Source organism: Stegostoma tigrinum, chromosome 44 (genome assembly GCF_030684315.1).
Source record: "Stegostoma tigrinum isolate sSteTig4 chromosome 44, sSteTig4.hap1, whole genome shotgun sequence".
NCBI lineage: Eukaryota > Metazoa > Chordata > Chondrichthyes > Orectolobiformes > Stegostomatidae > Stegostoma > Stegostoma tigrinum.
The window spans coordinates 12,171,467-12,188,762 of NC_081397.1; the positions used below are offsets into that span (position 1 = coordinate 12,171,467).

General features: G+C 45.0%; 2 protein-coding genes across 12 annotated transcripts in view; one reads left to right on the forward strand and one right to left on the reverse strand.

The window, feature by feature from the left end:
- Positions 1–10,186, reverse strand: part of LOC132207166 (Fc receptor-like protein 3) — an 86,456-nt gene extending 76,270 nt beyond the window's left edge. For 3 of the 11 annotated variants that reach the window (XR_009443345.1, XM_059642348.1, XM_059642347.1), the window contains exon 1: positions 9,534–10,181. The gene's annotated coding sequence lies outside the window, so the exon portion shown is untranslated. Of the gene's footprint in view, positions 1–9,533 lie in introns of all 11 variants that reach the window. The other 8 variants (XR_009443346.1, XR_009443347.1, XM_059642353.1 and 5 more) reach the window with 6 other exon arrangements.
- LOC132207190 (histone H3-like) overlaps positions 1–17,296 on the forward strand; it is a 913,943-nt gene that overhangs the window by 205,132 nt on the left and 691,515 nt on the right. The window lies entirely within an intron of this gene.

Consider the following 17,296-nt stretch of genomic DNA (forward strand, 5'->3'; position numbering starts at 1 on the left):
CCCGCAGCATGTGCAGCCCTCCACTCCAACCCTAACCTCACTTTAAACCCCGCAGATAAGGATGGCATAGTTGTAGTGTGGCTCACTGACCTCTACGTCACCAAGGCCAAGCTCCAATTCTCTGGCAGATCTCCAATCGCCCCCTTGATCATGTCCCAGCCCTCGCCACTAAAACATCATCTCCCAGACCATCCACAACCTCATCACCTCAGGTGGCCTCCTACCCACAGCCTCCAACTTCATCGTTCCCCAACACCCCATTTCTCTCTCCTTCCCAAAACCACAAACCCGATCGCACTGGCCGACCCATTGTATCTCCCTGCTCCTGCCCCACCAAACTTATCTCCACTTAACTCCTTTTTCTCCCCACTGGTCCAGGAAATTGCCACCTATGTCCATGACACCACCCACACACCCTCCACCCCCTCTGACACTTCTGATTCCTGGGTCCTCAACACTTCATCTTCACCATGGCCATCCCGTCCCTATATACTTGCATTCCACATGCAGATGGCCTAAAAGTCCTCCGCTTCTTGGTCTCCTGCAGGCCCAACTCGTCCCCCTCCACCAACACAATTATCCGCTTAGCCGAACTCCTCCTTACCCTTAATAACTTCTCCTTCAACTCCTCCCACTTCCAACAAACAAAGAGGGTGGCCATGGGTACCCACATGGGCCCAAGCAATGCCCGCCTCTTTTGTAGGATACAGAGAAAAGTCCCTCTTACCAGCCACCCTGAACCCAACCCCCACCTTTTTCTCCATTATATCGATGACTCTATCAGTGCACATCATGCTGCCATGAGGAGCTCGAATGGTTCATCCACTTCACAAACACCTTCCACCCCAACCTTAAGTTCACCTGAACCATCTCCGATACCTCTCTCTCCTTCCCGGACCTCTCCATTTTCATCTCTGGCAACCACCTGGAAACCGATATCTATTTCAAGGCTGGCAACTCCCACAGCCACCTAGAATACATCTCCTCTCACCCACCTTCCTGCAAGAATGCCATCGCCTATTCCCAATTCCTTTGCCATGTTCCCGAGATGACAAATTCCAATCCCAGACATTCCAGATGCCCTTGTTTGTCAATGACTGCAATCGCCCCTTCAGCACCTTTGACCGCATCTCTCGTGTTTCCCACAACTCATCCCTCACAACCCCTCCCCACAATAACAAAGATAGAATCCCCCGGTCCCCATGTATCACCCCACCAACCTCCAGATTTAACGCATCATCTTCCGCCACCTGCAATCTGAACCCCACTACCAAAGACATTTTTCACTGTCTACCCTTATCTATCTTCCAGAGGGAATGCTCGATCCATGACTCCCTCGTCTGCTCCACACTCCCCGCCATACCTATCACTCTTGGCACTTTTCCTTGCAACCACAGGAAGTGCTACACCTGCCTCTACAACTCCCCACTCACCCCCATCCCAGGCCCCAAGAAAACCTTCCACATTAGTAGATGTGCAGGTGAACATCTGTACAATGTGGTATATTGTATCCGCTGTTCCTGATGCTGCCTCCTCTACATTGGGGATAGCAAGCGCGCAGACTTGGAAACCGATTTGTGAAGCACCTATGCACGGTTCGTGACAAACGACTGCACCTCCCAGTTGCAAACCATTTCAACTCCTTCCCACTCCTTGGACAACATGTCCATCCTAGTTGTCCTCCAGTGCCATAACGATGCCACCCAAAGGCTGCAGGAACAGCACCTCATATTTTGCTTGGGAACGCTGCAACCCAATGGTCTCAATGTGGCCTTCACAAGCTTCAAAATCTCCCCATCCCCGACCTCATCCCAAGACCAGCCCAGCTCACCCCCACCTCCTTGACCTGTCCGTCTTTTCTCCCATCTATCCACTCCTCCCTCCTCACTGACCAAACCACCCACCCCCATTTCCTACCTACTAGCCTCACCCTCACCTCCTCGACCTGTCTGTATTCCCTCAACTGACCAACCCCCTTCCACTCCCTAACTACACTTATCTTCAGTGGCTCCATCCCCACCTCCTTGACTTGTCCATCTTCTGTCCATCTATCTGCTCCTTTATTCACCCTCCATTATCGCTTCTCCCTCTCTCTATTTATTTCAGAGTCCGCTTTCCTTCCCCCAGACCCAAAACATCAGCTTTCCTGCTCCTCTAATGCTGCCTGGCCTGCTTTGTTCATCCAGCTCACAAAGATCCCTCCCTCAAAGATCCCTTCCTCCCTGGTTATACTCTCTTCCATCCTCTTCTGTCAGGCAGAGGTTTAAGTGTTTGTTTATCTGTACAAACAGATTCAAGAACAACTTCTTCGCTGTTATCAGACTTCGGATTACGCCTCCTTAATCTTAATATTGATCTCTCTCTTTACCTTCTCATTAGCCAAGGTCAAAAATCACACAACACCAAGTTAGAGTCCAACTGGTTTTTACAAACATACTAGCTGTTGGAGCATTGCTCCTTCAGCAGGTGTAGTGAGAGAGGGGGGTATGAGGATACAGAATTTATAAATAAAAGATCAATGATTTTACTACTGATATACATGGATTTAACAAACCTAAAATTGCATCTCAGGTCAGACAACGAGTACTGTCATTTCCAGTTTTGATGTGTATGGGTTTGTACGTGGTCCAATTCTATATGTTTGACTGATTCTCCACCCATAATTCAAATCAATAAACATATAGAATTGGACCCCATGTACAAAAACCATGCAGATCAAAACCAGAACTGGCAGTACTCACTATAACAGACTGGACAGTACAAATTCCAAGAGGCGTAGAATAACATTTTTTTACTGATGATGTCATCTAGCACAATGGCAAAACATTTGAACAAAAATAAGCCAGCTTAGCGAGCAAGTCAACAAACTCATCCACAACCTGAGCTACAGATGTTTGCCAAAACTAAAAATGCAACTCTGCAAATGCAAATTCGCCCCGTAGATTTATACGTATATGTGTGCGCACGCACGTGAGGGAGACTGAGAGAAAGAAAGATTGAGTATGTGTGTAGATTTTGGCATGTTCACCAAACTGGGCGGTTTGATGGTCGACATTTTGTCCCTTACTAGGTGACATCCTCAGTGCAGTGGGACTTCATGTGAAGTGCTGTTGTCACATTCTAGTTCGAATTTATATGGTCTGGGTTTTGCTGCTTCCGGTAGGTACAAGCTCTGGTTGTGTGTTGCAATGTTAATCGGGTCTAATTCAATGTGTTTGTTGATGGAGTGCATAGGTGAATGCCAGATCTGTGTGACTGTGAGTGAGGCAGATAGTGTGTATGTGTTCACACACGTGTGCTTGAGTGAGTGGGTGTGCACGTGCAAGGGAGTATGTGTGCGTGAGTGAGAGCGTGCATACATTGTATCCTACATTGTCACCCTGATCACTTATATGTTATGAGCTGTTTGTGAAGCACATGAGACAACACTTTACACTGTACCTTGGTACACATGACAGGAATAAATCAAAGCAAATCAGATAGGAGGCCCAGCATGAATCTCATCTGTTCCAGAGTTTTGAAGTAACATCTCTAAAGAAAATAGTATCAGAGATAATGGGAACTGCAGATGCTGGAGATTCCAAGATAATAAAATGTGAGGCTGGACGAACACAGCAGGCCAAGCAGCATCTCAGGAGCACAAAAGCTGACGTTTCGGGCCTAGACCCTTCATCAGAGAGCATGAAGGGTCTAGGCCCGAAACGTCAGCTTTTGTGCTCCTGAGATGCTGCTTGGCCTGCTGTGTTCGTCCAGCCTCACATTTTATTATCTCTAAAGAAAATGTCTGAAAAAGAGAAACACAAGTGTAGACCAGCAGCAGTCTAAGTCATTTTAGTGCATGAGTATTGGACTAACCATAACCTTCGTCAACGGATCACTGTCAGCATTGGTGTGCTGATGAGCAAAATGCCAAATGTGGACGAAGGTGACAGGGATTGGGGCAGCAGCTGTGTTTGGGATTGAACAGCCTGACTGTTAAAATATCTCCTGCCAGGACAGGAGCAATAGTTTGTTGCCTTCTGTGAATAATTTGGGACACCAATGTTTCAGCGGGCTCAGTGACTCAATTGATTAAAAGGTTCCAAGCGAATGGCCGAGCCAACTGGTACTCAGCAATTACAGAATGGAAGCCAGAGCTCACGGTCTCAGCCCAATATTCCCTGCTCATGTACAGTTCAACAAGGATGCCTCATTATTTTTGTTGCACAATTTGTGATTAACCTACTGAGAAGTGAGTCTTTGAAACTCTTTTTCCCTTAAAATTGTTAGAAGCAAAGTCCTCGAATGTTTTTAAGGAAGTGAGAGAATATTTCACAGTAAGCAAAAGGTTGAAAGTGTTATTGAGGTAGGTGAGTGTGTGAATTTGAGGTTACAATTGGATCAGGCATGATTTTACTGAATGGTGAAGCAAGCTTAAGGAACTGAATGACCTACTTCTCCCAATTAAATCACGCCTAGTAAACTTAACTGAGTTTTTTGGAAGATGTAATCAAAACGATTGCGGGTAGAGCAGTAGATGTTGTCTACACGGACCTGAGTGAAGCCTTGAAATACTCTGAGAATAGTGGACTGATCAGTAAAGTTAGATCAAATGAGATTTTTGGAGAGGTTGCCAGTCAGACACAAAGTTGGCTTGGTGGTAGGAGACAGAGGGTGGTGGTGTTTTTTGGACTGGAGGCCTGTGGCCAGTGGCGTTTCACAGGGATCAGCTCTGGGCCCACTATTGTTTGTCACCTATATAAATGATTTGAATGACAATTTAGGAGGTGTGGTTAGTAAGTTTGCAGATGGCACCAAAATTAGTGGTATAGCAGACAAGAAGAAAGTTGTCTAAAGATTACATTGATTCTTGATTAATTGGGCCAATGGGCTGAAGAGTGGCAGATGGAGTTTAATTTGGATCAAGGTGAGGTATTGCAATTTGGTAAAACGAACAAGAGCAGTTCCGAGGAAGGGTCACTTGACTTAAAATGTCAATTCCAATTTCTCTCCAGAGATGCTGCCAGACCTGTGGAGCTTTTCTAGCAATTTATATTTTTGTTTAATGGCAGGACTTATACAGTTAATAGTAGAGCCTTGGGTGGTGTTGTTGAATAGAGAGACCTCGGGGTTCAGGTAAACAGTTCTTTTGAAGTTACATCACAGGTAAATGGGATGGTTAAGAAGGCATTCAGCACACTTGCCTTTATTGCTCAGACCATGGAGTGGAGGAGTTGGGATGTCATGTTAAGGTTGCACAGGGCGTTGGTGAGGCCACTTTTGGAGTATTCTGTACAGTTCTGATCACCCTACTGTATGATATTATTAAATTGGAGAGAGTTTAGACTTCAAATGCTGAGCGATGCAGTTGTCTCTTAACTAACCCCTGATATGGTCTAACAAATGACTTAGTTCAACAGCAATTTGGGATGGGCAATATATGGTAGCTGAGTTAGAGCTGTCAATGACTCATGAACTTTTAAAAATTTTAACATGGGTGGGATCAGGAAGGGAGCTGCTGCCATATATTTTTCAACATGCGAAAACAGTGACTTATGGGAGATTCAGTTAGCAGTAACTGTAAGCTGAGAAATACACAGTACCATCCCAGCAGTTTCAGCCGAGCGAATCCATCCTAAGAAAAGATTAGTGATCCTTACGAATTTAATCATGATTAGATCTTACCAAAGATTTCTCATAAATTTGTAAACAGGTTTCACAGGAACGAGGGGAGGCCATTCAGCCCCTCAAGCCTGTTCAGTCACTCAGTAAGATCACAGCTCATCTGTGGCTTCACTCTATTTGCCTGCCTTGACCTCATACCCTTTGACATGCTTTGCTTCACCTATAAAAAAAAGTCCATCTCAGATTTAAATTTAACAAGTGAATTGGTTTGACCACCATGTGAAGAAAAGAATCCCAGACCCTACCACACTCTATCCGCAGCTAAACAAATTCAAAACTAACCAACTCCCACAGCGAAAATGAAATCCAATTTCAACATCAACACGTCCCTCCCTTCCTGGACCTCTCTGTCTCCATCTTTGATAACCGTGCCAGCACCGCCATCTATTTCAAATCCACCAACTCCCATCGCTAAAAAGCCTTGGCTATCCCTCCTCTCACCCACCCTCCCGCAAGAAAGCGAGTCCTTGCTCCCAATTTCTCCGCCACTGCTACATCTGTCCCCAAGATAGAGCGTTCCACTCCAGGACATTCTAGATGTCCTCTTGCTTCAAGGACTGCAACTTCCCCCCTCCGTTGATTCATAATGCCCTCAACCAAATCTCTTGCATTTCCAGCCATTTCTGCCCTCAAACCCCCCTGCCCCTACAAAAATAAAGACAGAATCCCCCTGGTCCTCACATACCACCCCATCAACCTCTGCATTCAGCGCATCACCCTGTGCCACTTCCAATCTGTCCCCACCACCATAAAGATATTTCCCTCCCCACCCCTATCTGCCTTTTATGGGAACTGCCCACTCCGCAACTGCCTCGTCTGCTCCACACACCCCGCACTTTTTCCTGTAACCACAGCTGGTATTACACCGGCCCCTACATCTCCATCCAATGCCCCAAACAATCTTTCTCAATCTGACAGGGATTCGTCTGTACATCTCTAACCCGATCTACTATACCTGTTGTTCATAATGGGATCTCCTCTACATCAGTGAGACCAACAGCAGACTCGTTGACCCAAGTTGTGGAGCATCTACGCTCTCTATGCTATAATCAACAACTTCTTCTAGTTGCCATTTTAAACCCTCCACCCATTCCCTTGGTGGCATGTCCAATCTGGGCCTCCTCCAGTGCCACAATGATGCCACATGCAAACTGGACAAACAATACCTCATATGCACCTACTTGTTGCATTCTATGTCAGCAATTTGAGAAAACTGTTGCTCCAGTGGACTCAGTGACTCAATCAATTTGCAGGTTCCAAATGAACGGCTTCACCAATTGGTACTCAGCAGTTATGGGTCAGAAATCACAATACCAGTTTATAGTCCAACACATTTATTTGAAAACACAAGCTTTCAGAGAGCATAGCCCCTTCAGCAGATGGCAAGCTGCTACGTTCCAACCATACATTGGTATTGTGTGACTTCTGACCCTGTCCACCCCAATCCTACACCAGCACCTCGACATCACGGCAGTTATGGGCTGGAAACCAAAGCATAGGTCCTCTCCCCAATTTCACCTGGTGATGTATGGCTCTGCAAGGATACTTCAAGATTTTCTCCAAACTGCAATTTGTTGTTAACTTAAACTGATAGCCCAGATTGGTGATTGGACATGGAATGAGCTGAAAACACTGCTTCTGACCATATTTTCAGATCCTGCATGTTCGTCTCCATGAACCACACAGCCATGGCCGGTTATTGTTAATTGATGGCCTTAAGTTTCAACCCCACCAAAGAACCTGTAACCAATTGTCAGAGGTTTCGATCAACATTGAGAAACACAATGTCACAACTGATCATTTCTGCCTATTTGAAAAATTATTCACAATAGAGTCTCGGAATTCCCTCTCACAGCAAGATGGCAGCGGAGTAGGAAACTCCTGTCGGAGCTCCTCTGCTCCGGCTGTTCTTCTTCCTCCTTTTCTCTCATTTTTTCACTCGTCTTCTCTCAGCACCAGAGACAAATACTGCAGTGGTAGGCGTCAGCAGCACATCCCTGCGGCAGCGAGCCCTGCAGCAGCACGAGGTCTGCAAGTCCCACAGCAGCATAGGTAGGAGCCCCACAGCACCACATGGGGAAGCAGCCCCAGAGCACTCAGCAGGTAGCGACTCCCAGGGGCCTGTGGTGACAGTGGGAACAGGCAGCCTGGGATGGTGGTGACGGTGAGGTCAAGCCCTTGTGTGGGGTGCTAGCCCAGCATGGCCAGGCGCTTACAGATGGATCGTGATGTTGAACGATCAATTCAATTTTTTTGTTTTTCTATGCTTTAATAAGAAGGACTGTAACGTTTAACTTCTTGACTTGCTGCTTTGTACGAAGATTCTGTGCCTAGGTACATACATTTGTACCTAAGATGGCACCAAAAGTGGCAGTTTGTAAACTTTTCACTGTACTCAAACGAGTGAGTACACGCGACAATAAAAACTAATTCCAATTCTAATTCAGAAATATGGCAATCTCTTTCACCATACTGTTCACGACTGGTTAGCTCAGTCGTGTGGAAGCTAGTCTGTAATATCGAATGAGTCTCCAGTGCGGGCTGAATTTCTGCATTGGCTGAGGTTACCATGAAAGACTCAATCCTCCTCTCTCAGGTTAAACTACCATCAGTTGTTTTTCTCTCTCTCTCTCTCACGAGCCAGTGGGACTACAATGACTTTACTGTTCAGTCTCAATACCTTTATTTTTGAATGAAGAAACAATAGGCAACTGCTCAGGATTAGTATAAAATATAAACTGACACCAAGAACAAGCCCTTACAAAGACCAGGACCATATCTTGTGATGGTGGAAAAATACTTCGAGATCCTCAGTTCCTGCCAGGTGTACTATGCAGATTATGGATTGTATACCTGCTCCCCACAAGTCTGTGTTCCCCCTTTCACCACAGCAGGGCATTAGGGTAGTTGCAATGTCACTGAACTAGCGATCCGGAACCCCTGGCCATCAGTCTGGAGCAATAGCTTCAAATTCCAGGCAGATGGTGAAATTTGAGTTCAATAAAGGCTGGAACAGAAAGGTGGCTTGATGGTGACCATCTAACCACATGTCGATTGTCATTAAATTCATCTGATCCACTAATGCCCTTTTAAAAATGAGAAAATCAGCTCTCCTTCCCTGGTCTGGTCTATATGTGATTCCAGACCCAGAGTGATGCATTTGTCTCTTAACTGGTCCCTCATATGGTCCAACAAATGACTCAGTTCAACAGCAATTAAGGATGGGCAATACATGATATCATGGTTTGGGGTATCAATGACTCATGAACCAAAATTTAAAAGTTCAACATGTGAACACAATGCTATATAGAAGACTCAATCAACAGTAACTGTAAGCTGAGATATACACAGCCCCATCCCAGCAATTTCAGCAGAACAAGACCTGCCTTGAAATTGAATTACCATCCATATTACGCTATCACCATTAGATTTTAAAAGAAGATTCCTGGTAAACAAATTTCATAGGAACAGGAAGAGGCCATTCAGTCCTTCTAGCCTGTTCCGCCACTCAATCCATTTGCCTGTTTTGAGCCCCCCAAAAAAAGTCTATCTCAGATATAAATTTAACAACTGAATGGGTCCGGGCCACCGTTTGAGGAAGTGAATCCCAAACCCTACAATTCTTCGTGGGTCCAAGTTCTCTTCCTTTCCTCAGCCACCGGCGATCCTCCTGGTCTGGAGTGGGCCGGCCTGATACAGAAAGGTGCGGTCCTCATATCGCGGTGGTCAGCCATCCATCTCCCTTCACCAGCTGCCCGCCACCTCACTGTATCCTCCAGATTAAAACAAACACCCTCTGGCTGAGTGAGGTTGGCGGGGGGGGGGGGGTGCATTTTAAAACAGAGGTAACGGCTAACCGGCCCGCTTACCGACAAGAAGCCTCACTGAGGCGGGGGGAGGAAATCCCCAAGCGGAATCTCTCCTCCTCCTGACCTCCACGATCCTGACCCTCGGGAACGGGACATGTTGACACAGTCCGCTCTCCACCGGCGCTTTTCCTTTCCGCGTGTCAGCGCCGCCATTTTAGCCTCGGGTCCCGCGCGAGATGGCGGTTAACGGCCGCCTCGTGCCCCGAGTGACCGTTAGCAGCTGCTTCAGGGGAATAGACTATTTAAAGAGACAACCCTTTAAGAAGAGAAAACCGAAAGAGCCGGCTCCTGGCGTCGCCAAATATAATAATAGTAATAAGAGTAATGAAAAATACACGCACAGAGAGTTGGAAGTTGGAAGAAATTGTGCATCGGCACATCAAATCCAAAGCCCACTCTCCAGAAGGACGGTTGTTCGGACTCGAAACGTTGACTGTCCGTTCTCATTGTCTCACTGTCTCTCTGTGTTTCTGTCTGTGTGTCTCTGTCTCTGGACAGATGCAGCCAGGTCTAAAGCACAAAGAAAGGTCCTCGGGATTGAGTCCGCGTTCAATATCGAATTAAGGTTCGGTTGGCAGATGGCTGAAAGTGTGGAAGATTATGCACTGGGATCAGAAGAGGCCTCGACTGTTTTCTAAACGGGCAAGGTCTTTGGAAATCTGAAGCACAAAGGGATTTCTCTTTAGGTTAACAGGCTGGTTTAATTGGCAGTTAGGAAGGCAAATGCAATGTTAGCATTCATTTGTTGTGGGGTACAATGCAAGAGCAGCGATGTACTGCTGAGGCTGAATAAATCTCTGGTCAGACCAGATTCCCAGTGTCCTCGTAAGATTCGCGATTGCTGTCTACCCCGCTTACTGCATTCTCAAATTGTGTCATCTGCAAAATCTGAATTGATGTCCTGTTCACTTCCAAATCCAGTTTATTTCCAAATTCAGTTCATATTTATATTCAAGAAGAAATTGTAGTGTTTCTGGTATGAACCAGTGTGTGGAAGCACAGCAGCTTCCTCCAATCTGAAACACACATTAACCTCCACACTGTGTTCTGTTTCTTAGTCTATTTGGTATCCATTCTGCCCCTGGCTCTTTAACCCCATGATTTGTCACAATTCAAATTTGAGACATTCTGCCATCCACAAGAAGGAATTAGATCCAGGCATTTCCATTTGCACTGTGTCCCATAATCTTCATGGGATCCATGTCACAAATGAAACAGTGTTCCCAGCAAATACTCCCAGAACAGGGACAGCACAGGGTTAGATACAGAGTGAAGCTCCACTAAACTGACCCTATCTAAAACTCCAGGGCAGATAGAGAGTGGCGTTAGACGCAGAATTAAGCTCTCTCTATGGTTCTGCTTTTCAGATTTTCAGACCAAGTTCAGCGTGGGGGGTTAGATATTGATGAAATCACCACCTCACCCATTCTGCCCCAACAAACTGTTGACTAGTCTCTCCGTAAAGCAATTTAGATAACTGGGATGTTATGAATTAATTTGCCCACCTGTCCCAGAATACCAAAGTGAGTCAAATCAAGACAAGTACAAGCCAATAGCAATGAAAAACAGTCCCAACTTTATTAGGAACAAAGTTTAAACAACCTTTACTGCTAAACGGATTGCCTCTAATCTTGTATTAGTGATAATGGGAACTGCAGATGCTGGAGAATCCAAGAGAACAAAGTGTGGAGCTGGATGAACACAGCAGGCCAAGCAGCATCTCAGGAGCACAAAAGCTGATGTTTCGGGCCTATACCCTTCATCAGACCTCTCTGATGAAGGGTCTAGGCCCGAAACATCAGCTTTGGTGCTCTTGAGATGCTGCTTGGCCTGCTGTGTTCATCCAGCTCCACACTTTGTTATCCTGCCTCTAATCTTATTTAGTCCCTTAAGGTTACAGTACTTCCCAAGTCTCTTGTAAATTTATGCAGTTGCTCTGTCTCGGGGTTTGTGAAGCTGCTTTTTTCCCCTGTCTGGATGATCAGCTGGTCTCTGGCTCTAGCCAATGCTGGTCTCCTCAGAAGGCCTCCAGAAGATTCGAAGAGCATTCAAGAGAGTCCAAGAGTGAAGTCTGCATGTGAACCCTGTTTTTTATACGTTTTAGATTTTGTTTGGAACTTTCTGTAGTTCAGGCCAATCAGTGAGATATATTTAATAGTTTGAAACAAGAGTAAATCATTTAGATGGAATGCTAGTATTAGTTTATTTGTAATGCAGAACCTGGTGCCTTTCTGTCTGGGCTCTCCTTTGTTTAGTGGATAAGTTGACAAGCCTTTCCAGAATAACTGTTGCCTTTTGCATTATGCTAATATCATTAGTACCTGTTTGCTGTGTTTGCACTGTGCCTGGTGTGTGGGTTTTGTGATTTCAGTGCTTTATTTGGCCAGTGTACCCAGCATTCATTGCTGTTGCGCTAAGTAAGCAAGCTGTCTATATTTTAGCAGCCAGAAAGCTGCTACAAAATATACTGAGGACAGATATATGACAGCATTAGATTCAGGGAATGTGTCCCTCTGCACTTTCTCCATCTGAAACTCCCAGAGTAGGTGAAGAAGGTGTTAGATTTAGAGTAGACTCTGTCCCATCAAATATCCCCAGGCCAGTGACAGTTCTGGGTTAGATGGCGAGTAAAGCTCCAACCACAAGGGCCCTAACAAACACTTCCAGAATAGGTAAAACTTTTTTTTGAGACAGAGTAAAGCACCCTCAATGGTGTGCCAATAAAAAATTTGAAGGGCAGGTATAATCTCACTCAAAACTACCACCTTCTGAACACACACACACACACACAGTTCAAGAAGGAGGTAGACATAATGCTTGTGACTAAAGGGATAGCACCGTCGGGGATAGGGGAAGGGCAGGATTAGGGTATTGGGCTAGACGATCAGCCATGATCATATTGAATAGAGCAGACTCGAGGGGTTGAATGGCCTTGCACTACTTCTATCTTCTGTGTTTCTCTTTATACCTGCTCGGAATGGCAAATATTTGTAGACAGTGCTATGATCCTGCTGATGGTAATTCTTGAATGGAAGGATCTCAAAATGAAATCTGGCTTGACAGACCAAAGGTTTCATTTTTTCAACTAGCTTGGTGGCCAGACACTTATCATATTCATAATGAGATTTCTAATGCTTTTTGAGCACAAAAGCGTAGGTATATTACATCAGTTCTTAAAAACAGTGGAAATGACAAGTTAGAAATCTTAATATGACACACAATTGTTATAGATCAGATCAAACCCCCTTCAAATATAACAAAGAGGTAGCCTACATCTCCACTTCTATCTTATTTAAATAGAAGTGGAAGGTGCTGTTCCAGATGTAATTTGATTGGTTATGCTACTCGGATTTAAGCAAAGGATTCTTAACGTATCGCTAAAATACCAGCAAAAGAAAGAAGATGTAGCATATCTTAACTCTATTGGAAAACTTCAGAGAATAATAGGAAAGGGAATGGCAGGGTGGTATTATGGCTAGACTATTAATCCAGAGACCCAGGCAATTTTCTCAAGATCCAGGTTCAAATACATAATAGCTGATACTGGAATTTGAATTCAATATTTAAAAAAATCTTGAATTAAGAGTCTATTGATGACCATGAAGTCATTGTTGATTATCAGGAAAACTAATTTGGTTTAGTAATTACCTTCAGGGAAGGAAATCTGCGATCCTCACCTGGTCTGGCTGACACGTGACTTCAGACCCACAGCAATGTGGTTGACTGTCAGTTGCTCTCTAAAATGGACTAGCAAGCCATTCAGTTGTACCAATTGCTTCAAAGCCTCAAAATAATGAAACTGGACAGATCACCTGGGGTCGACTTCAACACCAGAAGACAGAACAGCAGAAACAGCCCTCCTGACCTTGCAAAGTCCCCCTCACTAACACTGGTGGCGAGTACCAAAATCGGGAGAGATGTCTCACAGACTAGTACAGCAACAACCTGACATTGTCATACTCACAGAAGCATACCGTACAGACAATGACCCAGATACCACCATCACCATCCCTGGATATGTCCTGTCTCACTAACAGGACAGACCCATCTGAGGTGGCAGCACAGTGATATACAATTGGTAGGGAGTAGCTCTCTGGGAGCCTTCAACATTGACTCCAGACTCCATGAAGTCTCATGGCTTCAGGTTAAACATGAGCAAGAAAATCTACTGATTACTACCTGCCATCTTCCCTCAGCTAATTAATCAGTACTCCTCCATGTTGAACAACACTTAGAGGAAACACTGAGGTCAACAAGAGCACAGAATGAATACTGGGTGGGGGATTTCCACATCCACCACCAAGAGTGGCTTGATATCAGTACTACTGATCACACCTGTCAGGTCCTTAAGGACATAGCTGGTAGCCTGGGTCTGTGGCAGGTAGTGAGGGAACCAACAAGAGGGAAAACTATACTTGACCTCATTCTTACCAGTCTGCCAGCTGCATCTGTCAATAGCGCTATTGATACCAGATACAATAGCTCACCTTCACGTTGAGAATGATCTCGGGTTGTGTTGTGTGGCATTATCACTAAATGGGACAGTCTCCAAACAAATCTAGCAAATCAAGATTGGGCATCCATGAGGTGCTTTTGGCCATCAACAGCAGCAGAATTTTGCTCCAGCACAATCTGTAATCAGATGGCCTGGCCTATCTTCCATTCAATCGTTACCACCATGCCAGGGGATCAACCCTGGTTCAATGGAGACTGCAGGAAGGCATGCTAGGAGCAGCACCAGGCCATATCTGAAGATGAGGTGGCTGCCTGGTGAAGCCACCAAATAGGACTATTTGCATGCAAAATGGCATAAGTAGCAAGTTATGGACAGAGTAAAGCAAACCTACAATCAACAAATCAGATCAAATGGAGCAGCACCAGGCCATACCTGAAGATGAGGTAGCTGCCTGGTGAAGCCACTAAATAGGACTATGTGCCTGCAAAATGGCATAAGTAGCAAGTTATGGACAGAGTTAAGCAAACCTACAATCAACAAATCCTGCCACATCCATTTGTGAATGGCGGTGAGTGATTAAACTACTCACTGGAGGAGGACGCTCCACAAATATCCCCATTCTCAATGATGGAAGAGTCTAGCACATCAGTGCAAAACATGAGGCTGAAGCTCTCGCAGCTGCCTTCAGCCAGAAGTGCTTAGTGGATGATCCACCTTGGCTACCTTCAGTGGTCCCCAGCATTACAGATACCAATCTTCAGGCAATTAGATTCACTCCACATGATATGAAGAAACAATAGGAGGCACAGTATACTGCAAAGGCTATGAGCCCTGACAACATTCAGACACTGGTACTGAAGACTTGTGTTTCAAAATGAGTCACTCCCCTCGCCAAACGGTTCCAGTACAGTTATAACACTGGCATCTACCTGACAATGTGGAAAATTGCCTAAATATGTCCCCTGCATAAAAAGCAGGACAAATCCATTACAGCCCATCAGTCTACACTGAATCATCAGTCAGGCGATGAAAGGTGTCATCAATAGTGCTATCAAGCTGCACTTGATCAGCAATGACCTGCTTAGTGACACCCAGTATGGGTTCTGCCAGGGCCACTCAGCTCCTGATCTCATTGCAACATTGTTTCAAATATGGACAAAAGAGCTGAATTCCAGAAATGGGGTGAGAGTGACAATCTTTGACATGAAGGCTGCATTTACCCATTTGTGTCTTCAAGGAGCCCTAGAAAATCTGGAATCATTGGGTATCAAGGGGCAAATTCTCCAGTGGTTAGAGTCATACCAGACACATAGAAAGATGGTCATGGCTGTTGGAGGTCATTCATCTCAGCTCCAAGCTATCTCTGCAGATAGTCCTCAGGATAGTGTCCTAGGCCGAACCATCTTTAGCTGCTTCATCAATGACCTTCTCTCCATCATAAGGTCAGAAGTGGAAATTTCCACCAACGATTGCACAATGTTCAGAACCATTCAGGGCTCCTTAGACAGTAAAGCGGCCCATGTTCAACTGTAACCAGATCTGGAGAATATCTGACCAGTGGCAAGTTACATCCATGCCACACAAATGTCAGGTTATGACCATCACTGACAAAAGAAAATTTAATCACCGCTCCTTGACATTCAGTAGTGTTACCATAACTGAATTCCCCAATATCAACATTTTGGGAGTTATCAATGATCAGGGCGGGTCAGAGGCTAGGAATACTGCAGCGAGTAACTCATCTCCTGATTCTGAAACCCTGCCTACCATCTATAATGCACAATTCAGGAATATAATGGGCTATTCCCCACCTACCTAGATGAGTGCAACCCATCCAACACTCAAGAAGCTTGACACCATCCTATAGCAGCCTGGCTGATTGGCATTGCGTCCACAAGCGTCCAATCCCTCTATCACTGATGGTCAGTAGCTGCAGTGTGTTCCATCTACAAGAAGTACTGCAGAAATTTACCAAAGGCCCTCAAGCAGCACCTTCCAACCCATGATCACTTCCATCTAGAAGGACAAGGGCAGTAGATATATGAGAAAACCAATGCCTTCAAGTTCCCCTCCAAACCACTTGCCATCCTTAGTTGGAAACATACCACTGTTCCTTCACTGTCAAAATGCTGGAATTCCCTTTCTATTGGCATTGTGGGCTAACCCACAGCAGGTGGACTGCAACAGTTCAAGAAGGCAGCTAACACCACCTTTTCAAGGGCGTCTATGGATGGGCAATAAATGCTGTCCAGCCAGCCATGCCCACATCCCACAAAATGAATACATTTTAAAAAGACAGATTATTTAATGAATAAATAGCAACTGCTCCAATAAAGTAAGATTACATAAACACACCCTTGGCAAAAACAAATTCAGTAAAATCAATAGTCTCACATGAAGTGTTGGCAGCAGAGGGAGCTCCAGTTTTTAGATCTAATTGAGAGAGGCAATTGAGAGCAGCTTTCACATCCAGATTCAAAGCCCCAGAAGCTGCTAAAAGCTAAACTAAAACCCTGGTTCTGTAGGACCCTGACTTGCATTTTCAAGCTGCTTCTTCTGACACAATTTTGAAAAAAACTGACAAGCTGTTGACTTTATTGGCAAGGAGCACGTCGCTGAACATCTGTGTCTTTACCTCTCTTCATAAAATTAATAATAAAACACACCTCTTAAAACCAGAATATTGTCACACAATTGTAACAAAAATAACAAAATGAAAGTTTTGATCGTATCCCCAGCGACATTCTCGACAGTCATGCAATCCCAGTGAAGGTTCACTTCGATCTTTATTCCAATGGTATGGTTGTAAGGTTTGTTTTCTTTTGGAACATTCTGCACTTTCATCTGTGGGCTATTGGGAGGACCAGCCATGGAGAGAAAGAGAAAGACGGGTGGGAGACAAAGAGATGAAGAGAGAGAGATGTGGGGTGAAGGTAAAGTGGCAACAAGAGAGAGAGGATAGACAAAAGTAAGAAAAAGAAGGGGATGAAAGTGAGAAAGAGGGCAAAGACAGAGGGGAAATGAGAGATATAAAGAGGGGGAAAGAGAGTAGAACTTGAAAAGAGAAAGATCAAGAGGGACAGAGAGGAAAAGTGAGCAAGAGAAAAGGTAAGCGATAGGTATAGAGAGGAAAAAAGACTGTGAAAGGGAGACAGGAAAGAAAGATGACGGAGCTGTATAGAGTGCAAAGTAAAGAGAGAGAGCGTAGAAAGGGTGTGAGAAGCAAGAGAAAATGAGAGTGACAAGAGGATGAGACAGAAAAGGAAAGAGAAAGTGTGAAAAAACAATAAGGGTGGAGAGAGAGAAA